This window comes from Pyrus communis, chromosome 9 (assembly GCF_041283825.1).
Source record: "Pyrus communis isolate YQ-2024b chromosome 9, ASM4128382v1, whole genome shotgun sequence".
Classification (NCBI taxonomy): domain Eukaryota; kingdom Viridiplantae; phylum Streptophyta; class Magnoliopsida; order Rosales; family Rosaceae; genus Pyrus; species Pyrus communis.
The window spans coordinates 18,320,838-18,331,951 of NC_142573.1; the positions used below are offsets into that span (position 1 = coordinate 18,320,838).

At 38.3% G+C, this 11,114-nt stretch overlaps 1 non-coding gene across 1 annotated transcript; it reads right to left on the reverse strand.

Annotated features, from left to right (window-relative positions):
• Positions 1–7,150: 7,150 nt before the first annotated feature.
• On the reverse strand, positions 7,151–7,261 carry LOC137720257 (small nucleolar RNA R71). Its single transcript, XR_011066481.2, has one exon. It is a non-coding gene; the product is annotated as a small nucleolar RNA R71 (small nucleolar RNA).
• Positions 7,262–11,114: the final 3,853 nt, after the last annotated feature.

Sequence of the window (11,114 nt, forward strand, 5' to 3'; positions counted from 1 at the left end):
GGTACATCCTTCACGACATACTCCTCAAAATACTCATAATAAGGCTCAATGAATGGAAGGGGATAGTGATCCTTCCTGATTGTGGCGTTGAGCTTCCTAAAGTCCATGTAAACTCTCTCACCTCCTTGGATTTAATTGGGAACCTGCACCAAAAAAGGTAACAACCTATTAGTTGAAATGGGAATTGGAATTGGAATAGGTGGCTCACCAATATATTGTGATGAAGGCTCAAAAGTAGTAGCATTGTCAACAAAATCCCTAGGGGTGCCTTCGGCCAGATTGGGTTTCTTGATGGCAGGGGCGTGTCCCTTGTGCTTTATTCCAATTCCCTATTCGTTGGTGATCCGAAATGTATCCTTCTTAATTGGTGCTAAACGTTCTTGCCCTATATTTTTAATTACATCAATGGCAAAACAAGAACACACATCATTAGGATTCTCAATCGATTCAAAAACTTTAAAGTTAATCATATTGCCACCACACTCTATAGTTAAGGTTCCCTTGGCTACGTCAATCTTGGTGTAGGCTGTTTTTATGAAAGGTTGTCCACGTAAGATTAGCGATGGTGGAGAATGGGCTAAATCCTCCATGTCAAGCACATAGAAATCTGCAAGAAAAATCAAGTGGTCTACTTGCACCAAAACATCTTCCAAAACTCCTTTCGAGTATGCATTATATCGATCGGCTAATTGAATAATAACACCATCATTTTTAAGCTCTCCTCGATTCATAGATGCATAAACAGAATATGGCATGACATTAATTGATGCACCTAAATCTAGCATAGCATGTTCAAACCTTGTATTACCAATAACACAGAGGATAGTGAAACTACCTGGATCTTTGCATTTAGGTGGCAGCTTTCTTTGCAACATTACAGAGACATTCTCACTTACAAGCACCACCTTTTTCTCCCAAATCCGTTTCCTTGTTGTACAAAGCCTCTTCAAAAAGTTAGCATACTTTGGAATTTGGTTTATTGCATCAAGAAATGGGATATTGACGTGCACCTTCCTAAACGTCTCCAGAATGTCTTTCTCATTCTCTTCGTTCTTAGATTGCATAAATCTGAGAGGGAAAGGCCCATTTGGTGGAATAACATTTGAAACAATTGAATTTGGACCTACCTTACCTTTGTTGGACGGCTTAGGGGCATTGAGTGATTGCGGCAAGGGTTGCTCCACCCTTACCGTGGCTTTGCCTTTGTCCTCCTCCTCTTGCAGCAGCTTTTCATCCTCCTTTTGCCTTAATTTGGGAGGTTGTGGGGTGGTTCCAATTTCCTTGCCACTTCTTAACATGATAGCATTGGTAGTTTCAAATCCTCCTCTTGGATTCATAATGGTTGAACTAGGAAGTTTGCCTTGTTCTTGAAACTACCCAAGGAACTTTGAGATCTGCCCTATTTGCTTCTTCATGTCACTCATCTCCTTGTCTTGGTTCGCTATTCTATTATTTTGACTTTGTAATCCCTGTGATACAGAAGTTAGTAATTGAATAGCTTGATCATTATCAAATAGCGAACCTGAGTTTGGTTGAGCAGTTTGTTGTGGGGGAGGCTATGGTGGCTACATAGGTCTTGAATAAAACTCCTCAAATGGCTGGCAATATCTTTCTTGTTGAACTTGTTGAGGTTCCCTCCAAATAAAATTTGAACAGTCTCTCCAATTTGAATTGTAAGTGTTGGAAAACAGGTTGTTCCTTGATTGATTATGGCCTTGATAAGCCCAGGCACCTCCATTCTCAGTTAATTGACGACGTTGATGAGTTTGATATCCGTGCCTATAGGACACACCAAATGTAGGGACACTTTGCATTGTGGTCCTTTGGATATACTGCGACAACTGAGAAGTAAGATTCACAATTTGAGCTGGAACACTAGCAATTGCCATGTCTTGCTTCTCTAGTACCAAAAATCAAAGAAAGAAAACTAAATGAAATATCAAAAGTAAAATAAAAAAATAAAAAAAAATAAAAACAAAAAACAAAAAAACCCAGAAGGATTAGCAATTTTACTAATCCCCGACAACAGCGCCAAAATTTGGTGTGATATATAATAGCACACAAATTAAACCCTATAATTGTAGTATATGTAAGTAGGGATTGTTCTAGGCCGGGGATTAAAAGGGTTGTTAATCTACACAATTTAAACTCTAAAACACTAAACTAGACTCAAAAATAAAAAAATAGACTCTAATAACTCAAAACAAGCTAAATAGACTCAAAACACACAAACTAAGTTACATTGAATCAAAACAGGTACTAGAAAGTGATTTGGACAAAAATTAAACTAAAGAGATTCAAAATACTAAATTGGACAGATTTGAACATGCTTCTAACTAATCTAACACACTTAATTAAAGGGGGGGATTGATTTGGACGAAATTAAAGTAAAAGCTAACAGATTTAAAGACTCTAAACAATTTGGACGAAATTGGGTGTTTAAATGGGTGAATGGCTAGCTAGAGGGTTATTCTACACACATGACACATATGCATATAAATCGATTTCCAGTTATTATTCCTTTAAATTATGAATGACAATGCCCCAAATTAATCGTGAAAAGCACAAATTAACTTTCAGATTTTCCTAAATTCATTGAATTGGATGGAATACGCATCGGCAACCAAATTATTCTTATCAAGTTCCCTACATGAACAACATAATAGAGATTCAATCAAAGATCATTAAGCTTTGTGAAAATCATAAGCATTGACATGACATTTGTAACTATGAACTGCATGATACTCCTACCATGGATTTAATTAACACGATTGTGACTAGCAACCTCCACTACTTGTAAATATAAGTTCATAATGATTAGGTGAAATTCCCTTATATTCTAGCATCAAATTCATGCATGCAAACTAAGTGTGCACCCTTAATCAACATACAAGAATAAGTTATCAATCAAAAAAATAAGTAAATCGCATTCATGTTTTATGAAACAATAACTAGAGAAATCAATTCATATCACATATATATTTATGGCTTTGAATTCACCTCTAACTAAAAAGAAATTAGTTCCTCATGTTCGCAAAACAAAGATAATTAAATTTAAACATTGAAAACAAAGAATAGAATACACCTAGAAATGCTCCAACAATCCAATGTCTTGAATGGCAAGCACGGTTCTAGGTGGCTCCTCCTTCCTTCCTTGCTGCAGCACAATGGGGATTTGTGTGTATGATGGATGTGTGTTGTGAATTATGGTGAATGATGGATCATGGTATGAATGTTGCGGCATCATGTATTTATAGGGAGAAGGGAAGGCACGGCAAGGGCAGAAAAGGAGGGGAATTAGGACTCCAAATCACCAAAGAACAAGGACACTTTCATTCAGATTCCAGGGAGGACAAGGAATGGTCATTGCGGCAGGAAACATGTCTTCTAGAAGGGATAGGTGCGGCACTAATGTAGGAAAAGGATAGGGCTTCTAGAAACTTGATGTTTAGGTGTTCTAATGTCATTTGGATGTCCCCCTTGCAGCAGGAATTAAGGTAGCAAAAGATTAGGATAGGATAAGATAAGATAAGGTTAGATAAGGTTTGGATAAGATAAGGTTGTTTGGATAATATTCCATGTTTCTTGCTCTTTCCTTATCTTCTTTGTCTTGAACTTGTTTCTCTAGATTTGTAGCATGCTCCTAGCCTCTTTTGACTTCCAATTCGTCCATCCACCTTGCTCCATATGCAAGCTATCCATTTCAAGCCCAAAACTGCTCTAAATAGCTCCAAATTGCACTTTTTTGCCAACTTTGTCATTTAAACCTACAAACACACGAAAACAGCTTAAATCACTATAATAAATAGACACTAACTTACTAAATGCAAAGAAACAAGCTAACAAAGTTGCATAAATATGCTCCTATCAACAAGCCCCAAGTTGACTGTGAACTGTACAAATTAATGCTCAGATTTTCCTAATTTCATTGAATTGGATGGATAACACATTGGCAACCAAATTATTCTTCAATAGTTCCCTACATGAACAACATAATAGAGATACAATCAAAGATCATTAAGCTTTATGAAAATCATAAGCATTGACATGACATTCGTAACTATGAACTGCATGATACTCCTGCCATGGATTTACTTAACACGATTGTGACTAGCAACCTCCACTACTTGTAAATATAAGTTCATAACGATTAGGTGAAATTCCCTTGTATTCTAGCAACAAATTCATGCATGCAAACTAAGTATGCATCCCTAATCAACATACAAGAATAAGTTATCAATCAAACAAATAAGTAAATCGCATTTATGTTTTATGAAACAATAACTGGAGGAAATCAATTCATATCACATATATGTTCATGGCTTTGAATCCACCTCTAGCTAAAACAAGTTTAGTTCCTCATGTTCGCACTTAAACAAAGATAACTTAAATTAAACATTGAAAGCAAAAGTTAGAATACACCTAGGAACGTTCCAGCACTCCAAGCATGAATGGCAGGGCACGGCTCCAAGGGTCTCCTCTCTTTTCTCCTTGCAAGGCTGTGGCAAAAGGGTGATTTCTGTGATTGATGGCTGTGTGTTGTGAATTATTGATAAGTCACATTTTGCATGCATTTATATCTTCCTTATTTGGCGTCTTTGTGATTGTTTTGGATTAAACTAGTTGCATTTTACATTATTTGGTGTTAGTGTGCAGCCAAGTGGGAATTTGGATCAATGGGAAGGCAAATGAAGTAAAAACATTCCAGAAAAGATGTGAAGTGTTAAGAGATGCAATTCGGCCATATTGGGTGATTCTAAACAAGGCAAAAACATTGAAGTCAGCTATGTGGTTCCAACACCAAAACATGCATTCACATGCATGTTCACAACCTTGGCCGTGCATTCTCATGTCATCCCATCATTTTATGCACTTCTAGCACTAAATCAGATTTCTCACACCTTGTGCCGTGCATTCCACTACTTGTCCATCTCCCTTTTGCGCCAAAAACATCCACTTCCATCAATTAATCCACTCAGCCACATTCACATGGATGATTCACAATCTGACCGTGCATTCCATTTCCCTTCTCCATTTCATCTTTGCAGAAATCCACATGCATTTTGATTAAACAAACCACATACCTGCAGATCATGTCCACTCCTTGCAGCCATCATTTCAGAAATCCATTTCATCCCATCATTCCATGTGATTCCAGCCCCCTTTGTCCATGCCGTGTGCTTTCTTCCCCTTTCCAGATTTGTACAAACAATTTCAAATGGCCAATTCACCTTTGCAGGTTCCACTCACTTGTTGAAGCAAGGGCACATGCTTCTTTGAATACATTAACACATACTTGCAGATCTTGTCCATGCCATGCGTCCACTACCTCAGAAACCCATCAATTCCAGCTCATTTTATGCTATTCCATCTCACTTGTGCAGATGGTGATCCAATCTGAGTGTTGGAGCCACATTCCTTTCTATAAAACAAGTCTCACTTCACACAACAAGGAGTCCGCATTTTTTCTTCTTCACTCAGTCCATTACACACGCATAACTTCTCCCATTTCACTTCATTTTCTGTCCATTTCTGTCCCAAGGGCAGAAACCATTCAACCATAACCAATCTACCTTCATCCGCACCACATTTGGAAAACCAACACCGAAGGCACTCTTCAAGGAATTCAACATCAGTTTTGCTTCAAGGGTTTCTTCTTATTAATTCTATGTTCATTCATGTTTTATATTTTTATGTTAAATCTTTTGTAAACATGAATTGTAACTAATCCTCCTCTAGGGATTCGATGTAACCTTGCAAAGTTTGCCATGTAATTAAGTTAGAATGCTCAGTTTGTCCATCTATTTCTTGTTTCATTCTCTGATTTAATGGTGACTTAGTGTGTTGATTTTAATGTTTGATCATCATTTGAATTAATCACTAAGTTGTGTAGCAAGATTAAAACACACATCATGCATAATCTTGGTAGATATGTGAATGAATGAAGGGAATGTTTAGCAAACATCTTGCCGAGTTATTCCCTTTGGTTTTATGAAAGTTTCTTGTGCATTACATACTCTTGATTATGAACCAAAGTTGCACATCACAACTAGGTTCATGATTAGAGACATTTGATCAAATCCACACATCATATGGTTGATCATGTCCAAGTGAAACAAACTCAAGAAATAGGTAGATGAATGAGTATAAACTAACTTAACAAACATGGACTTGGTTTAGCAATGGTGAAACCGAATCCCTAGCTTCATCTCCATTGGTACTATCTCATTTTATTAGTTGTTGAGTCATTTATTTGTGTTTACTTCACTTTCTTATACTTTCAAGTTACAACAACAAATCTGCCTTTTCTGTTTAGTTTGATTCATTTCATAGAGTTCTTGCAAAACAAGTAATTACATAGGTCCAATTAGTCCCTGAGGATTCGACACCCTTGCTTGTGCCATTATACTAAATATATTCTAGCATTAGGAAGGAATAATACATCAACCAAAAATGGCGCCGTTGCCGGGGACTGATTTCAGTCCCTTGTAATTGCTTGTTTGCTATTTAAAGTTTGCTTGTTTGTTATTTAAAGTTTGTTCTTTTCATTGTAGGTAGATTCTTGATTTTCATTCAAACTTGTGTTATTTTGTTTCAGGTAGTATATGTCAAATAGACTTGTTGAGTTAGGCCAAAGAATTGAACGGTTAAAGGGCCACACTTTGGACAACTTTGTGCCATCAAGTTCCTCCATTATCCGTGAGGAAGAGGAAGGGAATTCACCTAGTTCAACAAGTAAAGGATCTGAGCAATATAATTGGGAAAGAGAAGAAGAGATGGCGGGCAACCAAGATGAACTTCGAGCTTTGGAGGACTTTGCTCAACCAATCATACCAAATTCACCTTCATGCATCTTGCTGCCCACAGAAGCTAGAAACTATGATCTCAAATCTTCACATTTCCATATGTTTCCCTCTTTTTATGGCTTACCTAATGAAGACCCTTTAGCTCATATTAAAGAGTTTCACAATGTTGTGAGTGGTTTACCTTTGCAGGGAGTAAGTGAAGCAAATTTGAGGATGAGAGTGTTTCCTTACACCTTGAAAGATAGGGCCAAGAGTTGGTTGATGACTCTAACCCCAGGTTCCCTCACCACATGGGATGTCGTGGCTAAGAAGTTCTTGGAGAAGTTTTTTTCCACTCAAAAGACAGCCACATTAAGAGGACAAATCTTCAACTTCAAACAAGATGATGGAGAACCTTTCAATGAGTGTTGGGAGCGCTTTAAAGGCCTCTTGATGCAATGTCCACACCATGGGTTACCTTTTCACTTACAAATGCAAATTTTCTATGATGGACTAACCCAAACATGTCAATCAACTGTTGATAATGCAGCAGGTGGAGCTTTGAAGAAAAAGAATGCTCAAGAGTCCTATAACATTTATGAGATGTTGGGATCGAATGCTCAACACAAAGATTTAAGGGGTAAGAAAGTTGGAGTCTATGAAACAAGCTCTAATCATGATCTTTTGTTTCAGGTAGCTAACCTAGAAAGGAAGCTTGAAGCCGTGCTCAACATGGTGCCAAAATCAAATGAAGTTTGTGCCATTTGCAACATACCAAGCCATCCTACTCATCAATGTCCATCTAGGGAGGCTTATCCCGAATATGTTCAAGAGCAAGTGAACCTCATGAATTCTTACAATCAAAGGCCAAGGAATGATGTGTATTCCAATACATATAACTCAAGTTGGAGAGATCATCCCAACCTCTCATGGAAGAACAACAATCAATTCCAAAATTTCCAACCAAAACCTGCCACTACTCTAGAGGATACGGTTAAGTTGTTAGCCCAAAACACCTTGCAATTCCAACATTCCACAAATAGCACTCTCCAACAACATTCGGCGGCTCTTACCAAAATGGAGACACAATTGGGACAGATTGCAGATGCCTTGAACCAAAGAGAGGTTGGAAAGTTTCCAAGCCAACCCGTGATACTCCAAAGGAACCAAGAGCAAGCCAAAGCAATCACTACACTTAGAAGTGGTAAGGTTATTGATAATAGAGTTGGCAAGGAAGTTACTAATGAATATGATCATGTGAATGCAGGTGTTACTCAAGGGGAAAATGAGAAACCAAATGAGGAACCAAGCCATGCTAATTCCTCACTTGAAGCACCAAATCTTCACAAGGTCGAGAAACCTTACACTCCACCAATACCATTCCCTGGAAGACTTGCCAAGAGCAAGCAGGATAAGTCATTCAAGGAAATTTTTGATATACTAAGCAAAGTGAATGTTAACTTACCTTTGCTTGATGTCATTAGGAACATGCCAGCATATGGGAAGTTCTTCAAGGAGTTAAACAGCTACAAAAGGAAGTATGGACCACATGAGAAGGTAGTGGTGTCAGAGAATGTGAGTGCAGTTTTGCAAAGAAAACTTCCACCAAAGCTCAAGGATCCAGGAAGTTTCTCTATCAACATCACCATAGGGGATAAGAAAGTAGAGAAGGCGATGCTTGATTTGGGTGCTAGCATCAACTTAATGCCCTATTCCGTGTACCTTCAACTAGGTTTGGGAGATTTGAAAGCCACCACCATTTCATTACAACTTGCAGACAGATCCGTGAAATATCCAAGAGGTATAATAGAAGATATTCTAGTTCAAGTTGATAAACTAATCTTGCCTGCAGATTTTGTAGTGTTGGACATGGAAGAAGCTCCTATACATGACCGAAAGTTGCCTATATTGCTTGGGAGACCTTTCATGGCCACGGCCAAGACCATCATTGATGTGCAAAATGGACTCCTCACTATGACAGTGTTAGGAGAGACAGTTCAATTCAAAGTGTTTGAATCTCTTTCTCATCCTTCTTCATCTCTTGATTGTTATGCCATTGATGTGCTTGATTCACTTGTTTTCTCTAAGTTCTTGCAGGCACAATCTAATGAACCATTACAAACTATTTTGAGTCAATCTCAAGATGAGTTTGATGATGAAGATGCACTCATGGAAGAAGTAGCTGCCTTGGAAGGATTAGCACCATATCCTTTGAATGTTTCACCTCTTTTAGAGCCTTTAGAATCATCAATGTCACATCTAACTCCTTCTACTGTTAAAGCACCAAAACTTGAACTTAAACCACTTCCACCACATCTAAAATATGCATATCTAGCTGAATTTGAAACTCTTCCAGTTATCATAGCTTCTGACCTCACCCCAAATGAAGAAGATAAACTAATTAGGGTGTTAAAAGAGTTCAAATCAGTTTTTGGTTGGTCTATTGCAGATATCAAAGGAATAAGCCCTACCATGTGCATGCATAGGATTCTTTTGGAGGAAGGGGCAAAGTCAACCCGTGAGCCACAAAGAAGACTCAATCCACACATGAAGGAAGTTGTTAGGAATGAGGTGTTGAAATTGTTAGATGTGGGGATCATATATCCCATTTCTGATAGCAAATGGGTGAGTGCTATTCAGGTGGTGCCTAAGAAGGTGGGAATCACTGTGATGAGGAATGAAAACAATGAGCTTGTGCCCACAAAGCCCACGGCCAGTTGGCGTGTTTGCACCGATTACAGGAAGTTGAATTCTAGCACTAGAAATGATTACTTTCCTATGCCTTTCATAGATCAAATGCTTGAGAGATTGGCAGGTTACTCACATTATTGTTTTCTGGATGGATACTCAGGTTACAATCAAATTGCAATCGCTCCGGAGGATCAAGAGAAAACAACCTTTACTTGCCCCTTTGGCACATTTGCATACAGGAGAATGCCTTTTGGACTTTGCAATGCTCCAGCAACATTCCAAAGATGCATGTTGGCCATCTTTTCTGACATGGTAGAAAGATTCATTGAGGTATTTATGGATGACTTCTCAGTGTTTGGTTCCTCTTTTGATGAATGTCTTAACCATCTCTCTTTAGTACTTCAAAGATGTCAGGAAACAAATTTGGTTCTCAATTGGGAAAAGTGCCAATTTATGGTGAAACAAGGAATTGTGTTGGGACATGTAATCTCTAGCAAAGGAATGGAGGTGGACAAAGCCAAAATTGACGTCATCACCAATATGGTAGCCCCCACCACTGTGAAGGGAGTAAGAAGTTTTTTGGGCCATGCGGGTTTTTATCGTCGTTTCATTAAGAACTTTTCAATGATCACTCGTCCATTATGCAATCTGTTAGCTAAAGATGTTGTATTTCATTTTGATAAGGCTTGTATGGATGCATTCAATACTTTGAAATATGAACTAACCTCGGCCCCTATTATTATGGCACCAGATTGGTCGTTACCTTTTGAATTAATGTGTGATGCCTCTGACTATGCTATTGGTGCAGTTTTAGGGCAAAGGGTGAACAAGCTTCCACATGTGATCTACTATGCAAGCAGGACTCTGCATGATGCCCAACTTAACTATTCCACAACTGAAAAGGAGTTGCTTGCTGTTGTTTTTGCCTTAGAAAAGTTTAGGTCATATCTTGTGGGATCTAAAGTTATTGTGTTTTCTGATCATGCAGCCCTTAGGTACTTGATGACAAAGAAGGATGCTAAACCACGCTTGATTAGATGGATACTCTTACTACAAGAGTTTGACTTGGAAATTCGAGATAAGAAGGGCAGTGATAATGTTGTGGCTGACCATTTGTCCAGGCTTAATGAAAACCATGGAGTTGGACAACCTTTGCCCCTAAATGAATCATTTCCAGATGAACAACTCCTTGTTGTTCAAGAACAAGAACCATGGTATGCGGATTTTGTTAATTATCTTGCTTGTGATATAATGAGAAATGACCTTTCTTTTCAGGAAAGAAAGAAGTTCCTTTCCATGGTAAAGCACTACGTTTGGGACGAACCATATTTGTTTAAATATTGCCCTGATCAAATCATTAGGAGATGTGTCCCAGAGAGTGAGCAACAAAGCATTCTAACATTTAGCCATACATTGGCATGTGGAGGACATTTTGGTGCCAAAAAGACATCGCTAAAGGTTTTACAATCTGGGTTCTTTTGGCCTACTTTATTCAAATATGCTTTTGATTTTTGTTCTAAGTGTGATAGGTGCCAGAAAATGGGGAACATTAGCCGAAGAAATGAGATGCCATTGAACAACATTTTGGTGGTGGAGCTCTTTGATGTTTGGGGAATCGATTTTATGGGACCATTTCCA